The 16,921-nt window shown below is 40.3% G+C and overlaps 1 long non-coding RNA gene across 1 annotated transcript; it reads left to right on the top strand.

Moving 5' to 3' along the window:
* Positions 1-7,966: 7,966 nt before the first annotated feature.
* Positions 7,967-12,598, top strand: LOC121655894. Its single transcript, XR_006013325.1, has 3 exons — positions 7,967-8,097; positions 11,876-11,999; positions 12,236-12,598. It is a non-coding gene; the product is annotated as an uncharacterized LOC121655894 (long non-coding RNA).
* Positions 12,599-16,921: the final 4,323 nt, after the last annotated feature.

Here is a 16,921-nt window from a genome sequence, read left to right as displayed (position 1 = left end):
GTTTTAAGCAGAGTTTTAAGGTCAGAAAGTTACGTAATGTGTCTTTAAACTATTATCTCATCATTAATTTACTTACAACCACTCATGGTTTGACCTATAAATGTCAATTCTAATGCACTGTTTGCACTCATGAAAACCAGTATCATCACACTTCCACCTCTGTGCCTAACGATCAAGATTATGTAATTACTGTGATTTTCCTGGCTTCCTACATGTAAGAAAAAAACAAAAAAACATGGGGGTTATCTGATAAACTAATACATTTTGCTATTCATCATGCTTCTTTCCATGTTCTTTTGTAGAGTTAAATCACTATATTTTGTATTTAAAGTCCCATATTATGCTTCATTCACTTTCTAAAGGTTTTCTTACAATTATGTGTCCTCATAGCCTGTGTATGAAGCCCGAAAATGAGAAAAATCTGTCTCCTCTCTTGCTTGCTCCACTTTTTAGCAAATGTGTGCTGAAATGGGTGAGTCTGAGATCTTTCCCTTTTGAGGTCACAAAGGAAAATAACCGCTGTCCCCAGCAGTGGATACTGCCATATACCCATATGAAATTGTTGAAAAGATATATAATATGGGACCTTTAAGAGCTAGCGAGGGTCCTTGCACATGTTCAAAAGTTGATGCATTGTTTTAGCTGTCTTAGAAAGTCTGATTTTCAATGGTTGTACAAAGTGTGAAACACCATCTGTTTTTCAGAGCCAAGATGTGCAAGCAGCTGTCTGTCCTTAATGCTTTTTAAGGACAACCACTGCAGCCCTGATAAGGAGTACTTTCACTCGTACCTACTGATGCTGCTGCAACTCTGTTTGCAATGATATTTGGTCTCAGATTTCCCCCAGTCCCTTTCCGTCTCTGTGAATACTTTTTGATTTCCTTTAGCAAGGCTTTATTATGTGGTGCAATTTTACAGGCATGCAGATGGCTACAGCTCATAGGTCGAAAACTCTAAAAGTAAATTTTTTAGCTAAACAGTCTTCAACTTGTGCAGTAGCCATCACAGATAATATGTTCAAGAACTGTTTGTATAAATAAAGTAAAATCAGAATGTAGAAAACTGTGTATGGATAAAAGGCCTTGAATTTAGTAATTTAATGTTTTTTTTTTAGTAATATAATGGTAAGGAAATAGTTTGAGTATAATTGTAAATTCTTATTTATCCACGTCATGGTAATGCTAAGTGCTTAAAGGGGTCCTCCCTACTTATTCAAAAAGTTTCTATAGTTCAAAGAGAACATGCAAATATTTAGAAAAACAAAAACATTTTTAGGTTAGAGAATTATCTGAATTTCTATAACGCTGAGCTCATGCACATTTAGTTGTTTTTAATCTGTCTTCGGCACAATGATGTTCAAGCAATAAAGCTGTATGGCATGTAGTGGAAACCATCCCTCAGTTCATACACATTTATCAAAGGCTGGACCACATTTCTTCAGGTCTTCCGCCCATCCTTCAGTAGAAGCATGCAAAAGCATCGTCAGGATATCCAGTTTCAGAAGTGACAGGGGATATTACCACATCATTTATTTCCCACAATACACTAAGAAAAGGGTGGACAGGTGTCACAACCATAATTCACAAAGGGTGTCAGAGAGTAGGGAATAATGTCAATAGCACTCATTGATGTGTGTAATCATACAGCAACAAATAAACAAAAGGTCTACTTGCTTACAACTAAAATATGGGGCGTTAAACGTTTAATAAGTCTCAATGTACAGCTCATAAACATTAAATGAAAAGAATAAAAATCAAGTGTTAGCAACATCAGCATTAAAGTGTTCTCTGTATCAATGTCTCCATCCAAGCATCCATTCATCCTATCCCCCAGCTCTGTTAAACTGTTGCTATGGCAACTGCAAGAGTGAGCAAGCTTTGAAATGTGATTCCTCCATAAAATTACAATGAATTCTATTCATATTCACTCCTCTTCACTACCACAGCATGTGACGAGAATACACATCCATCTGTAGAGATGATCTATATTGAGGATGTAATATAGGAGGGATGGATGTGTGAATTCTTATGAGCTTATTATCTAGGAGCCTGTGTTTCACTCAGTCATAACTGGAATATCTTCCCATTCACCAACAGTCAGTGGCCCTTTCCATCATAACCAATAGTTAAACAGTTAAACCTGAATTTCGTGGAAGAAAATCTGATGAGGCCCTATGAAATATTAATCAACTCTGAAAAGCCGCCCTTCTAATAAGTTATTCAATCACACAATTAGCATTGCTTAATTAGCACTGGTGACATTCTTGCATTAATCCTAATTACAACAATGCTGCAACGTCTCTTTGAAATGCAAAACCTCTGGAAATACTTTGTCCTGAACATGAAAGACACTTAGACAGCAAAATAATGAATTCCCCACTATGCTTGGCTCATCAGTATCATAATTATTCTTGTGAATAAGGATTTCAAGAAGCCTCTTGCCAATGAACATGAGGGATGACTCACTTCCATTTCCAACCCACGCTTCCTCATGCATAAATTCTCATTTGTTTCTGCATTAAGGTCATTCTGCAGTAATTGTTTGTTTTACCTCTGATGAGATTGAATAACATCCTTGCGGCAGTGCCATGCTGTTTTTACCACATGTTGCTATGGTTTGTAGGTTGTTTTAATTGGATTTTGTTGTTTCCTGGGAAACAAGGTAGCCCACTGCATTGCTCAGCAACCATACCAGCTTACCTTGTGTTTTTCAGATACATCTAGCTGATCCTAAATATAACTAAATGAAATGCTAGAGGAAAATTGGGCCCAATATTTGTGGCACTGAGCTGCAAATACAAAGCTGATACTTGAATTTATATGTAGCTGCGTAAAGTGGGTAAATTCGTGCAAGTGCATGGATGATTGTTCATGTATAGGGAGTCAGACAAATGCTGTGTCCATGTGAACTGATGGGTGAATCATTATAAGGATAACACACAAGCTGTTAGCTTTTTGCTGGCAATGGTCAGGCCAAAAAGAGAAGCTGTGTGACAAGTGGCGTGTAATTACTACAGCTCGCTGCTTCGGCTCGGCCCCAAGGAGCTGGACACTCTCACGCAGCCAACCACATAAACAACTGCAACAAACAGCAATGATGACACTAAAATGTCCTTGAGATTGTCACTTGGGCTGCGGGTGCTCTTCTTTTAGACGCTTCCAGCCTCTTGGTCGACTCGATGCCTGAGTGACTAATCGCTTTAGAGGACTGGGAACCAGCAAAGCCCAGAGGCACAGGGTAAAAGTAATGCTTCACTGTGGCCCATGAGGGGGAATACAGAAGGATAGTGAGGAACATGAGTGACAGAGAGGCTCTCAGAGATGAAGGGTTGGCAGGAAGATGGGGGAAGATGAGTAGGATATGAAAGGAGGGACTGTTTGGAGCGCCAGCAGCATATCAACACCCACCTGACTGCACAATAGGTGATATCTACCCATGCAGGAGCTCACTTCCTTTCCACTTTTACTCGTCTCTGATAGTGTCCAGGTGGCTCAATCTGAAATTGGTGAATTCTTCTAAGGAATAAAAACGAAAGTCTCTGCATGTGATGAATCATGCAGGACGAACACCATGCAATATTGATGAAAGTGCTTGCAAACTCTTCAATTATATAAGTTTGCCTGTATGCATGAATCTATTAATATGTCTGCAGTGCTGTGTTTACAGCTTTGTATGCATGTGTGGATGTCTCACAGCTCTGCACAGCTGGTGTTTTTAGAGAAGAAGAGGAGTCTGTCTCTCCCCTTTATCTGATATAGGAGATGACTGGAATATTAATGGACTATGCAGAGTGAAGGCAGATTTATTCAGCAACCATGAGGATGAATGCAAAATAAGTCCATCACTGTCGGAAGTGATGTTTAAACTAGTAAGATGGGTTTTACAGTCTGCTTTATTAAAGTTTTAACTTCAAGGTTAAAAAATATCAGAGGGCAAAGGCCAATTGAAGAACTCTACTTGTTTCTTGTTGTCTTGCACCATTACAAGGTTGTTTAAAGTCTCTAAACAGCACATTTTCTTATCAAAGGCCTTATTTCATCACCTTTCATGTTTATCATATGCCACCTCCATCATCCCATGGCGCCTCGCCCTCACTGCTCCATGCTGCACGATAGCCGCCGGCCCGCCGGTATCAATCATCCACACTCCCACACACCACTCATCCCTGTGAACCCACCCTGCATGGAAACTCGGGGACAGGAGCACTGCTAATCATGACTGGCAAGATTAAATGAAGGGGGATGAAAGAGCAAAACCTTCAAAAGAAGCAAGGCAGACAAAGCCGAACAAATGACACCACTGACATGGACGGCAGGCTGAAGTACAGCTGTGCTGACAGGTTTTCATTTGTTACCTCCCAACAGAATACAGAGCAACGTTGATGATGACTGAACACACAACATCATAGTTAAAATGTCATCCATTTCAAATGCTTCTTGTGCCCTTTAAATCTGCTCATTATGTGCACACTTCACGAATCCATAAATGCAGCAAGCCATATTAACTGTGGTTATCATATACACACATTTTATATACTCGTGTATGGCTGTATCTGAGTGTGCTTGATTGATTTTGCTTCTGCAACCCCTTCTGGAGATTATTTGTTTGTTTGTTTATATTTGCACATCTTGTATTTTTCCTAACAAGGAAATTAATGAAGGCAATTATGTCACAAGTCTCACACAAAAGGATATTTACTCCTGCGAGTGTGTTTACCATGGCAACCATCTCCTCATCCTGCACCATCATTGCTTGCCAGTGACCCATTACAAGAGCTGAGAAAAACAAAGCAGACAATGTTGTTATGGTCAGTTTAATTAAGATTCCTAGAAAATTTGTTTTATTTGATCCATCTCAGTCTGTTTTATATGCACGCAGCAGAATTTGTCAGGCTAATGTCATGTAACCAATTACATTGCACCGATCTCTAAAGCAATCAGCTCATTTCACTTGACAAGTTCAGTGTCATATTTGACATCAGTTAGTGAGCTCTTGTTTTTTTTTCTTTTGTATTTCAGTGATGGACAGTAGCCACTTGGGAACATTAACAGCTGTGAAATGATACTAAATGGCACCATTTTACCATAACAGTGTATTAAGCTGCAGACAGACAGCAGAGTGATGCTGTGTGTGTCTGTGTGTGCGTAGGGTGCAGAATGATCCAGCTTCAGGGATGCTAGCTCCTGCATTGGACAGTACTGGAGTCGGGCCAATGTCATTTCACAGAGCTAAGCCTTGTAAGATAAGATGGGGGACATCGGACCCTGACCAGCTTAAATGAATGGGATGTCACTTCTGCTTAGGAGCACACGGCTTGTCCTCTATGCTGGTGTGTGTGTGATTCAGTGTGTGTGTTCGAATATGTGTGTAGAGTCTAAACAAAGAGGACACATCCAATCCCAAGGAAAAGGTTTCCACTGTCCCTACCCTGCCTGGTGAGATGTAATAAGATTTCCTCCCCATGCTGGGAGAGAGAGCTAGGACATCTGTTCAATGTTAGTTGATTTTTAATCTGACCTGGGTAATTGCTGCTCGAGTTCTGCAGGGTTTCATGTGTCCCCGGGCAAGTGTGTCAACAGGTGGGTTTGCTTCTTTTGTCTTTAGAAAGTAAACCCCTTTAATTTCAGTTTTGCAGAAGAAAAATTTATTCTTTTAAATAAAACCGGAACAATGTGAACCTGGCAGAGATGTAATTAGTCACTTTGGTAGCACCAGTCCAACCTCAGCCTGCCCACAGAGCATCTAAAGGTTACTCTCTTCAGATGAGGTTGAAAGGTTGTTTATTTCCAACAGTGGGTTGGAGGGTGTTGCCTTGGCAACCTTTCATGGGTCTGGCACTAGTAAGCTCTAGGGCGGAGCTTGGCATCAGCCTGAGAGGCTGCAGGCACACAGGTGCCCTGGCCCAAGCAGCTGCCTCCCCTGTCAGATAAAGAGAAGCTTGTTGTTTTCTCCCTCTTTCCCCCAACATACACGTCAATCTCCCGTGCCCTTTTCACTTCTCTGTCTCCTCTCTCTTCTCTTTGCCTTTTTTCTCCTTGGCCTTTGATCAGGGATTGGATTTGCTGGTAGAATGACAGAGGCAGGAAGTGCTTCGAGGCACAGGAGGGGCTGAGGGGCCCCAGGGCCAGGGCCATTGCTGTCCACAGTACTCTCTGTTTACCGGGGCCTGCGTCATCCCTGGCCTGGCCTGGCCCTGGATTCACAGAGCCTGGCTTTCAGCCTTGACTCTCATCATGGTCTATCTGTCAGACTGGCCCAGTCACAACAGCCTACGCCCACGGATTGCAGAGAGGGAGGCAGTGCTACAGATTAAAGCCCTGCCTGGATACAGCCCAGGGGACAATACAATCATACATTTATATACAAATCACAAAGATGACCTTCTCCCTCTCTTCAGGCTGGATCTCGACCTCTGACTCCCATTAGTTCTGTACAGTTCAACCTACTGAAAAACCAGCAGCTGCCATCTCAGATACAATAATAAGAAGGTCTGAATTCAATTTGTCCCTGACATAGAATAAACTGACAATGTGTGGACGAATTCAAAATACTAAACATCAAATCAAATACTTATTCAGCTTACTAAAGCTCAGCATCCTGCTTACAGTCCCTCTAAACTGTGAAAAGATGTTTGAGACAGAAAACTTATTAATTTCATCTTTGTACTTAAAATGGAAATTAATCAAATAAAATTTCCTTAAAACTGTGGAAAATCCATATGAACTTTACAAGCAAAACAAAAAGATCAAATAAAGACGAACAGTGTTTTGTACAAGCTAAAAAGAAGCGTACATATTACCAACAGTAAGTTCTGCAGTCCAAGCACAAATAGCATTTTGTTATTTGCTCTCGAAAGGAAAAAAAAAGTTTTGGACTCAGAACATCATTGAACTTGAAATTGTTCTTATTTAAGTATCAACTTTGGGTCTGCATGGAGGACCTCCTTCCATATATACCACTATTAACAGTTAAGAGTCTTGCATATACCCTCCATAGTTAATTGTGTTGTATAATGATGCAAAAAAGCATTTTTACCCAATGTTTAAATACTAAAGATTTCCCTCTGAGCTGATATGCAACAACAGCTGGTCCTGACAAAACAGCCGTACACGACAGACTGGAAAAAAGCATGTATAAAGTATGTATCAACTATAACACCATGCTGTTAATGCATGTGAACAGGGCTGCTGAGAGCAGGGTGGCATATTAACACAAGGTCTCTGCACTAACTGCAGGGGTGGAAAAGCACCAGAGACCCCTGAAATCTTTTGCAAAGCCTTGCTCTAGTTCTACTGTTTTTGGTCCAGTTTATCTTGTTTATTTGACTCAATTACAAAACACACTTTGTGAGTGATCTGTTTAATGTGGCCCTCTGCCAGGGAAAATGTCATGTTCCCAGTAGTTCCAAGAAACCATGCATAATGGTCATAGAGGCCATGATGATGACATGTCAGGACAAGGCTAATAGCACAGCTATACAGCAGAAACTGTAGCCTTGACAGTTTGCACAATCTGTATTCACATGTGCTTTCACTGATTCAAGTCAGTAAGAGATAACAGGCAGAACATGAATGGATAATTAAGATGAAACACATGAAAATAAATAATTGGCCCACAGATTGGTAGCCTTGCTTTATTTAATACCACATTTCCATACACATTTTGGCAGCTGCTGTGTCTGTTCTTCTTCCCTTCCTCTGAGTGAGGGTAAAGTTCACTTGATCTCCCCTCAAATCGTTCCAAACATCTTTGGAGTCACTTCAAAATAAGCATGAAGCATTCCTGCTCCAGCATTGTAAAAATCCAAGGCAGCTGTTTTGTGCTTTTAAGGCTTATCTTCCCCATGTAAAGACATCTCCGGGCTTTCAGCAAACACAATAGCCAGCTGTGGCCAAGTTGAGATAAAAAGCAGCAGTTTTTGAGCTCATGGAAATACTTTTCTGTCCCCTGAACAGCTCTCCCACAGAGTGAGAACACTGTAGTTTATAATGTAACACTGGAACTGCACAGTAATTTCTCTGGCAGCCATGTGAGCTGGTGTGTTTCTGAGAGTCATCTGGCTGCTGAAGGATTACAAGCTGTTCAAAGCCTCTGAAGGTATGTGGGTTTGGATGGCTGATGTTTTTCCACAGCAGTAAATGGTATTGCAGTTAATTCTGTACTCTGGCACTGAACTGCAGCTGGGAAACAACTTCTCTGTGCCAGAAGCTGTTTATTATTGCAGAGAACTTTTACCCAAAATGGCCATTCAGCTACTGTGGTGTCCGTGTTGTTCTGACCTGGTTGCATAGTAACCAAGCAAGTGGCAGACTTGAGGAGAACCATGTGAAAAGCTCACATGTGCGGCCACATATGTACTCACTGTTTGTACAGAGTACAAACAAAGCAGGTCACATGTGTTAAGGAAACGATGACACTTCACTAACAAAATAAAAGGGGAGACCTGTTTTTTTTTTTTTTGTTTTTTTTTTTTTTTTTGGTTGGTTTTTGGTTTTGTTTTGCTTTTGTAGCTAGACGCTGACACAGCATTTCTCTGGTGAAGTCATAAAAATGACTATACCTGACTGCACATCAACAAAACCACAATTATTGTTGCTTGTTTTGTACCTTTACTACGCTGTCCTATTAAAAGCAGTTGAGATTTGCTGGGATGTTTTTTTTCACTGAATCTTTTATGCAGATTATTTTCTCACATTGCACGCAAAGGATCAAACGCTGCATCCTGATATGGGTACAAATCATAATCAAAGCTAAACCCAATGAAAATTAGAAGGAATGCACACAGCAATGGAGTAAACTGTAAGGGATGGGTTAATAGTGCACTCAGAGCTTTCATTTCCTCTTCTGCTCCATCTGAGCAAACAAGGCGGGTGACCTGACAGAGCACAGAGGGGTGGGGCGAGGTGGGGTGGGGTGTGGGGTGCCGTGACTGGAATATAACCAAAGAGAGTGGGAGGAAAGAAGGGGGAGGGAGAGGACAAGCAGACCACGTGATGATGAAAAGCCTGCAGGCTGCAGTGCTGGAAAAGGCAGACAGAGACATCCCCCCATATTGATGCTGCCGTTTCACCACAACAACAGTTCTGGGAAATGGCCGCCGTCTGTACTGTAGCTGTTATTTACATAGGACTGATTCAGCGTGCTTATCGCTTTCATCATCAGCTATGGTGGCCGGTCTTAGCCTTGCCTCGTGCTGCCCTCCTCCCATTGATTCCCTCCTCTCTTTTTTCCCCCTTGTTCTCCAACAAGGCTTTATGTTTCATGAATGAAAGCATATGCAGATAAATACAGTGCAAACAGCGAAAACAAGAAAGGCGCGATAAACATAAAGCCTGTTATGATAGGAGGGGGAGCAGCGATGCTCAGGGATGGGGAAAGGAGGGGGGCAGTCTGGACCAGAAGCACTGGAGACATGAGTCATAGCGTGCAGTCTCCCAGGGGGCTAGTTGGTGCAGTCTATAAATGGAAATAGAAAAACAGCGGCTTCCCTCGCCCACCCAGGACTAGGTTATGCCTTATTAGAATCTGATGGTGTATGACAGCAGCTTCTTTGTTTAGCCATACCCTGAGTTTCACTATTCTCTTTTTCTTGACCTGGCAAACGCAATGGAAAAGTGAATGTAAATTAATATGTCCAAAGTAAGCTGCTTAGTGTCAGAACAGTTAACCTGGTATGTGAGAATGTGTAACTGAAAACAGGTCAAAAGTGGATTAAAGTGGAAACTATTCATGGGAGTCGCTGCTTTATTTTTGCCACAGTGAAGGTAGCCTATATCTGTTAAAATAAGTTGATGAGTGACATGAACTAGTTAACTTGGCTCCTTGGTTTCCCCTTGGCTACCCTGCTGTGGAGCTGGCCTAGATCAAACATTGCCACATATCTGGGACAACCTCTGAAAAAGAAAAAAATACTTTCTTGTAAAAGTGACCAAAACAGGAAACACTAAGAAAAAAATGTATATATATAAAAGTACAAGTTCAGCTTTGACATTCTATTTTAACTTATCTTCTATTTTATAGAGGAAAAGAAAACATAAACAAGGATAAGCTTTTAAAACATTTAAGACCTAAGCATTTTAATCTCTTTTGGCTTGTTTTCAAAGGGCTCTTTTTCATTTATCATCTACAGTACGACATATCTTTCAACAACTCAGATTTAACTTATGACCTTCTAAACATAGGGTTACACTGACTAGATGTATATAAAAACACACATATTGATAATAACATATTATCATTCCCAACTTGTCACATACTTGTAATCAAGAGCCCTTCAGTTTGGTTTTCATTGCCCAGGGAACTGCTGCTTATTGCCAGTTATCCTTTTACAGTGGTAAGTGATGTTCAGACAGTAAACACCAACAGGAAATCATTCTACTGTGCTCTCATATAAACAAGTAACTTGGACAGTGTAAAGAGGTTGGAGAGGAAGATGGGAATAGATACACAATTATCATGCAAGCGAAGTTTGTTGTATTCATGTCCAGTCTTAAAACAATTGGGTTGTATTTCTTTTATAACATTAACAGTTAATGCTTAGTTGGTTGGTAGTTGGTTGAGGTTAGCCATTAAAGCAATACTACATGAGTTTTTGACCTTAAAGTAGGACTATGTAACTTTCTGACTTTCTGAATGTTTCGGACTCATTTTGTTCAGTAGTGCTTTTTAAAACTCTGTGCATCTGACTTGTTTTGATGGCACACTGACGATCATTATGTACATTCCTGAAGTCTTTTCCCTGTAATGTCCAGAGGATGAGAAACTGCACTTCATAACTTTGTGTTCCAGCCTAGAGCATCACATGACAGCTGCATTTAGCTTTACGGTAATGCATCACACGCCAGCAACTGGATATCAACACAATGGCCGTTCTGGATGCGAACTGTAGCTTAATCAGCAAAGAAACCCCAGAGGTCATATTCAGAGGAAACAAGGAAAAGAAAGCGCAAACCTGACAGTGCAAAAAATAAGACAAGACTGGCTTTTACTTATTGGAGAGAGCTCAGAAAAGAGACAGGGTGTAAGAAGCATGCCAAATTAGCCTTTGCTAGGGGGTGCCAAAGTGCTCAAATCTGCTAATTCATTAGTTCCACTTTAACATTTGCTCGGTTAGGTTTAGGGGAAAATAATGGTTATATAATAATAATAATAATAATATATATATATATATATACTGTGGAGGATGTTTATAAGAGGGGAAAAAGGTAACAGTTCTTCAGAAATGACTTTGATTTCTGTAAATATTTTAAATATCTGGTAATGTTAGTGAGTAACTTGAGTTTATTGTTTGAAAACTCAAGCAGGGAACAGAGGGTAAATTGCAAAATCTTACATAGTTAAAACATAATTTGTAAAGTTGTTTCTATTCTCTTTTACATGCATCAAGTCTTCTTTGAAACAGGTGAAAACGCCACAATAAAATGGGAAGGCTTTTTCAGTTCACAGTATTTACATTTACCTTTTCATATTCACATCTTTAAATTATGAATCAGTGATGACAACTGACACCCAGCTACTGTGGTGTGACACAAAGTAGCTTAAAGTAGTTCACTTTCACCAAATCAGATAATAAAAAAAATTAACTCAGGGATTAATTATTTTTAATTTCATGTCATGTCTGATGCTTATTTAATTTTCAGTGATGTTTTTATAAAGTCTTGCTTTTAATTTCCATTATAATCATCTTGAAACGTGAGATGGCAGTACATACGTTTTTCTAAAGAAAGATCATGCTTCTGTAACGCAGAGGAGCAGATGTTTATAAGAAGTGTAGGCGTGAAAAGACGTGTTTGGACTGTGTTAACCTTCCACATTCAGACAGCTTTCCTTTGTCTCTCCTGACTGCCAACACAACACGTCTGTGTGATGTCTTCAGGGGCGGCATCATGTCAGCACAACGCTCCATGGCGACTGGGAGTGAGCCAGCGCCACTTCTCCACCTGCTCTACCTCCCTCCCTCCCTCCAACCTCTGTGTGCACTCTGCCCACCTGCTTCCATGGTAAGCAGACACACCCTACCCATGGTTCCTCCCTCCTAGCCTGCAGCTAAAACCAAGCTAGTCTGCACAGGAGCACAGACGCAGCTCCAGCATGCCTGGCCACCATACCACAGGAGGGAGGGATTTACGTAGCTGTGGGCCTTTTGTTTAGCTGCCACCACTAAAAACTCCCTGCCAGGTCCTGTTTGCATGTTTTTTTTCACCTGTCATCACACTGCTTTCTGTTTCATCTGTAGGGTTCATCCTAGAGATCATTCCTTGAGGCAGTGAAGACATTATCTCAGTGGAGTAAAAGCAAGAGGTAAAGCGACAGAAGTGCCTCGCTGGAAACACCACAGAAGTCCTTTAGTTGTTTTATTTTGAGGCACTTTAAAATTTTAGGGTTTGATTATGATGAACAGAAGGGGGATGCAGGTGAGGAGCCATGGCTACTCGCTAAAGAACACCCCTATGCTTGTTGTCGGGGTAGCTGTTTTGGTCATAATATTGTGTGTTTATCTAGAGCTGATGCTGACATTTCCTTGGTAACTGATATCAGCCAGCTGGGCTGTTTTATCAGTGGCTGGTGCAACATTTGGACTAGTGAAGTGAATAAATGTGTGGAAAATGTAGCCAATTCATTCTGCGTTTGTGTGCATTTTTTCCATGATATATTATTTCATTCACTCATTGATGCACACACTCATCATGAGACTGATACAGGGCCTAATGTGGAAAAAGTATATCAGAGAAAGGTAAAAACCCACAGGAGGAAAAAAAATCCCTACTATTTAATTTTTAATTCTCAGAAAAAGGCAAAAATGTACTGGTTAATTGGCAGTGATGTCATTCAGCTCAAGTAATTTCTTGAAACTTACTGAACTGCAAATAAGTCTAATTGTTTCATCACATTAGAGAAATTTCTCAATATTAAATAAAACATCATATGAGCCCCTGAGATATATTTTCTTTTAGTGAATTATGGTGAAATCCAGACAAAATGTTGCACTAAACCTTTATTTATATTAAAAAGATCTATTGAAATTTCAATCAAGCCTTTGTTAACAACTTAGTACAGCACCTTCATTCTGAAGCACATTTTGTCCAGGCAGATATCAAACACACTCGATGCCAAAAGACATTCAGTTTGTTTTATGTGTGATGCAACCAAAAGCAACTTGTAGTATTACAGCAGAGCAGCGGTAATAATTTGTTTTCTAGTTTCAGTTTATATTTGTTTTTCCTCCAGCTAGATGAGAGTAATGCTGTTTCAGCATGGTGTAAACAGCCCGCTGGGGATCAGTCTTAAACATAGTCCTTCTCCAGAAACTGACTTCACCGCAGGGCCTTGGCTCTCCATCTCACCAGCCCTCTGGCCCACATGACAACAAGTGGACTGTTTTTCCATGCAACATAGCAACACTGCCCTCAGCTATCTCTGACTCTTGACAGTCAAAACATATACAGCCAAGGTGACAGGAACTTTACACTAAGCAATACAAATGCTCCAGAGGTTTGATGCTGTATGTGTGTTAAACTGGCTGTTGAACTTGCATATCATTGGAGGTGATTTGAATATACAATGATGAGTGCACACCGCATATTTGCTTTGTTGAGGAATAATTTTCCAAAGAGGAATTTTAAACAACAGAGCCGAGAGTGTGAGCTCAGGGCCACAATGAGCTGCTGCTGAACCAGACGTCTGAGTCTCATATTTCAAAGCCACAGAGGCAGTTCAGGCTTGACTTCGACAATATCTACTGTAAGTCTGATTCATTTTTGAAAGGGTAAAGACTCAGGAAAATAAATATGTAGTTCTTCACATTCAAACCTTATCAAGCCAATCTATGGCCACAGGAAGATGTAGTTTTTTTTCCATTATCACCTCAGGGGTTTGAGTCATTGCTGAAACCATGTGGCCTGCTGTGGAGCTGCTGCACCAGCATAGGTCACAAAGAGACAGCATGATGGGTAAGTCACCATCATTTCCTTCAACAGAGTCTGCTGTTTGTCCTCAAAGACAATGTGGTGTGTTTATACACCCTCATACATATCAATTACTTAGAACTTGGTTAGTGTCATCTTCAAGGTGCCTGAAAATTAGGTTTCAATGTCAGCTGAGACACATTCCAGACAAAAATAACAGGTTTTTCACCTCTAGGCTCTTCAGCCTCCCTGTTATGATGCAGTGACTAAAACTGAAACTCCCCCATCTTAATAACACTAAAATCCAGGCTTGCACAAGCAGCACATTCTTGTTGCATCAGCATATGAACCTCTTTCCACATAACAGTTGAGCTGTCAGCAGCTATGGTGAGTGTTTATGGAGCAAAACAGTAGGGGAAGTGAAACCTCTCTGTGCCTCTTTGTTGCCAGAGCACATGGAGGATTGAATTCCTGAAAGCTCGGACAACAAAAATGGCGTCACCCTCACTCTGAGTCAGAGACGCAGTGTGCCCCTGTTGAACTTCCTGTTTCAGCCTGCCACAGATATAAGGTTTCTCCAGTCCAGCCACACACAGGAAGTGAGTCACACTTATTCACCAGTCATCTGCAAGCTGCAGACTTTTCAAGCCCTAGAGTGACAGGCTGTGGAGGGGACAAAATTAGCTTCTGAAACTTTAATCTCCTACAACTCAATTATTTAATATCTGAGCCACCCACTTCAAAGGAATACCTCAGTTCCCTCCTCTCTGACTGTCTTTTTGAGGGCTTTCAATCCCGTCTCCTGAAGGACTCACCCATTTTATATTTTTACCCTGCAGTTTGCATGCTCTGCTGAAATCCTACAGCTCTCCCTGAAATTTGTGATATACAGCACTAATAACTACAGTGCATTAGGCACAATGTAAACTGAGGGTGAAGTTTGGTATTAAGCCTCGGATTTGCTGCTATTTATTCACCCATTCTTATTTTTGATTTTCCATCAAACTGAAACAAAATAATTTACTGCTGCAGAGCCCAATCTCTGCACAGCCAAAACAGCTAGAGGAAGAAGCTATTAAAGTGATTTGGAACAGATTAACTAATTGAAACCTGCAAAACAAGCCATATGACTGAATTTAATTCTAGCAGCAATAAAAAACCTAAAAAAAATATAAGGGATGGCTGTTGAAAGACCAAATAACAGTCTCTACAAAGTTATGAATATTCTAGAAATTTAAAAAAATTCCTTGTTTCCTGTACAATTCATAACAGTGATAAGGCCATAAAAACAAACAGGCAGCAAAGATATGAGACACAAGTCTCAAAGTATTTTATTTGACCTTGATTTCTGTCTTTTACAGCCGCGTAACACATTTCCAGACCCGTATACCAATTGGCTCTGTGGAAAAGTGGATCAGAGAAGTGGAAAGTTAATCCCCAAGACCCTCACAGCCTTAGAGAAGAAGAAGGGGGGGCAGCTGCTGGCAACTGTACAGAGGCAAAGGGGCTTTCTATCTCTACGGATTCACATGCAGACAGACATATCCTGCTGCAGAGACACATGCACGCACAGTTCGACAATTCAGACTCACAGTGATATGAAACACCTACTAATATGCTCCTCATCAGTTGGATGTTTAAGTTTGTTTAAATAAAAACATACATATATACAACCTCAGTGAAATGAGAGATGACACAGAGCACTTATTTAAGCAATATGTGTATAATCTGTGTGGCTACTGTTACCTGTCAATGCTAGCAAGGCTAATGCATGCTATTTAGCTAAACACTTTGGTGGTTTGAAGGATAAATGATGGCGGTTAACAGATAATCTAAATCTAAAATCTGAAACTAATTTAATTCACATGTAAATTAGTATTTGCTAAAACAAATAGCCAAAACAAACAAACAAAAAAATAACAAGAAAGAAAACAGTACTACAAACCTGGGTTACCGTTAGCAGAAGTCAGGTTAGCCTCCATGCTAGTCCAAAATTCAAAGTGACATTTGAGGCATACAAAAGCTATCTGTTTGCAAAATAAGCAGCATTAAATGTATGTCCATTCTCTCTGCATCTGCAAAGCTTGTATGGGTCTGCTTTTTGGAAAAAATTTTTGTAAATTTCATCATCCACCCATCTGCTAGAAACGGTATGCACTGCATGCACTCTGACAGGAAAGCAAAATAGATCCCTTTGTTTTGAAGTTTGTCATTTGTTTTCCTACCTTTCCATTCACCTTAAGTCCCCAAATACTTTTACTTTTCTTTTCTACATTCCAATCACAGCCTGTTTACTCTGTCTAAGTAGCTCACCTCCACTGCTCATCTAATCATCTCTCCTTGTAAAAACACTTCTTGGTTTTTACTGTTCTTTGTTAAAATTACAGCTTCTTACTTGCTCCTATGCTCCTATTCCTTTTTTCCCCTGTTTCTGTTTGCCTTTTAAAATTTCTCTTTAGTGGATTTGAACAGTTGTGTTTCTGATTTTGGACTTCTTTGATTTCCATGCCCTGCAGTATTTTTATTTTTATTTATTTTTTTTTTCCCCCTTCTTCGTTTAACTTTCCTCTTGCTTATTTCTGCATTTGGGTCCTCCTGAAAGGCCCATTCTGGCAGCTTGGTTGGAATCTGATCTGTGGTTTCTGAATTGCTTAGTGCAGATCAACTCCAGTCTGTAACTAACTGCTGCACTTTCCTGTAACAATTCAAGCCAAAAATGCAAAATGACAGCCATCATTTCAGAGACTTCTACCATTTATATGCATTTAGATCAGCATGCTCCACATATTGTTGCATGAATTAAGTTATTTCAAGATATGAGGTTACTGACTGAATACAACTAATGGCTTAGGGCTTATCCAGTGCAATGAGCAAACTCATTGCATCCTGAGCACTGACTGCTAAACAGATATCTGCAGAGAGCAGCAGCAGCACAGTGTGTGTTTACTGCCAGCCAGGCATCATATCACTCAGAACTGCTTTGCTTTTATCTGTAAGAAAGAATAAAAACAAAAATC

This window comes from Melanotaenia boesemani, chromosome 16, assembly GCF_017639745.1.
Source record: "Melanotaenia boesemani isolate fMelBoe1 chromosome 16, fMelBoe1.pri, whole genome shotgun sequence".
Lineage (NCBI taxonomy): Eukaryota > Metazoa > Chordata > Actinopteri > Atheriniformes > Melanotaeniidae > Melanotaenia > Melanotaenia boesemani.
Note: the sequence above shows the minus strand (reverse complement) of the source record. Positions and strands in the feature narration are given on the sequence as shown.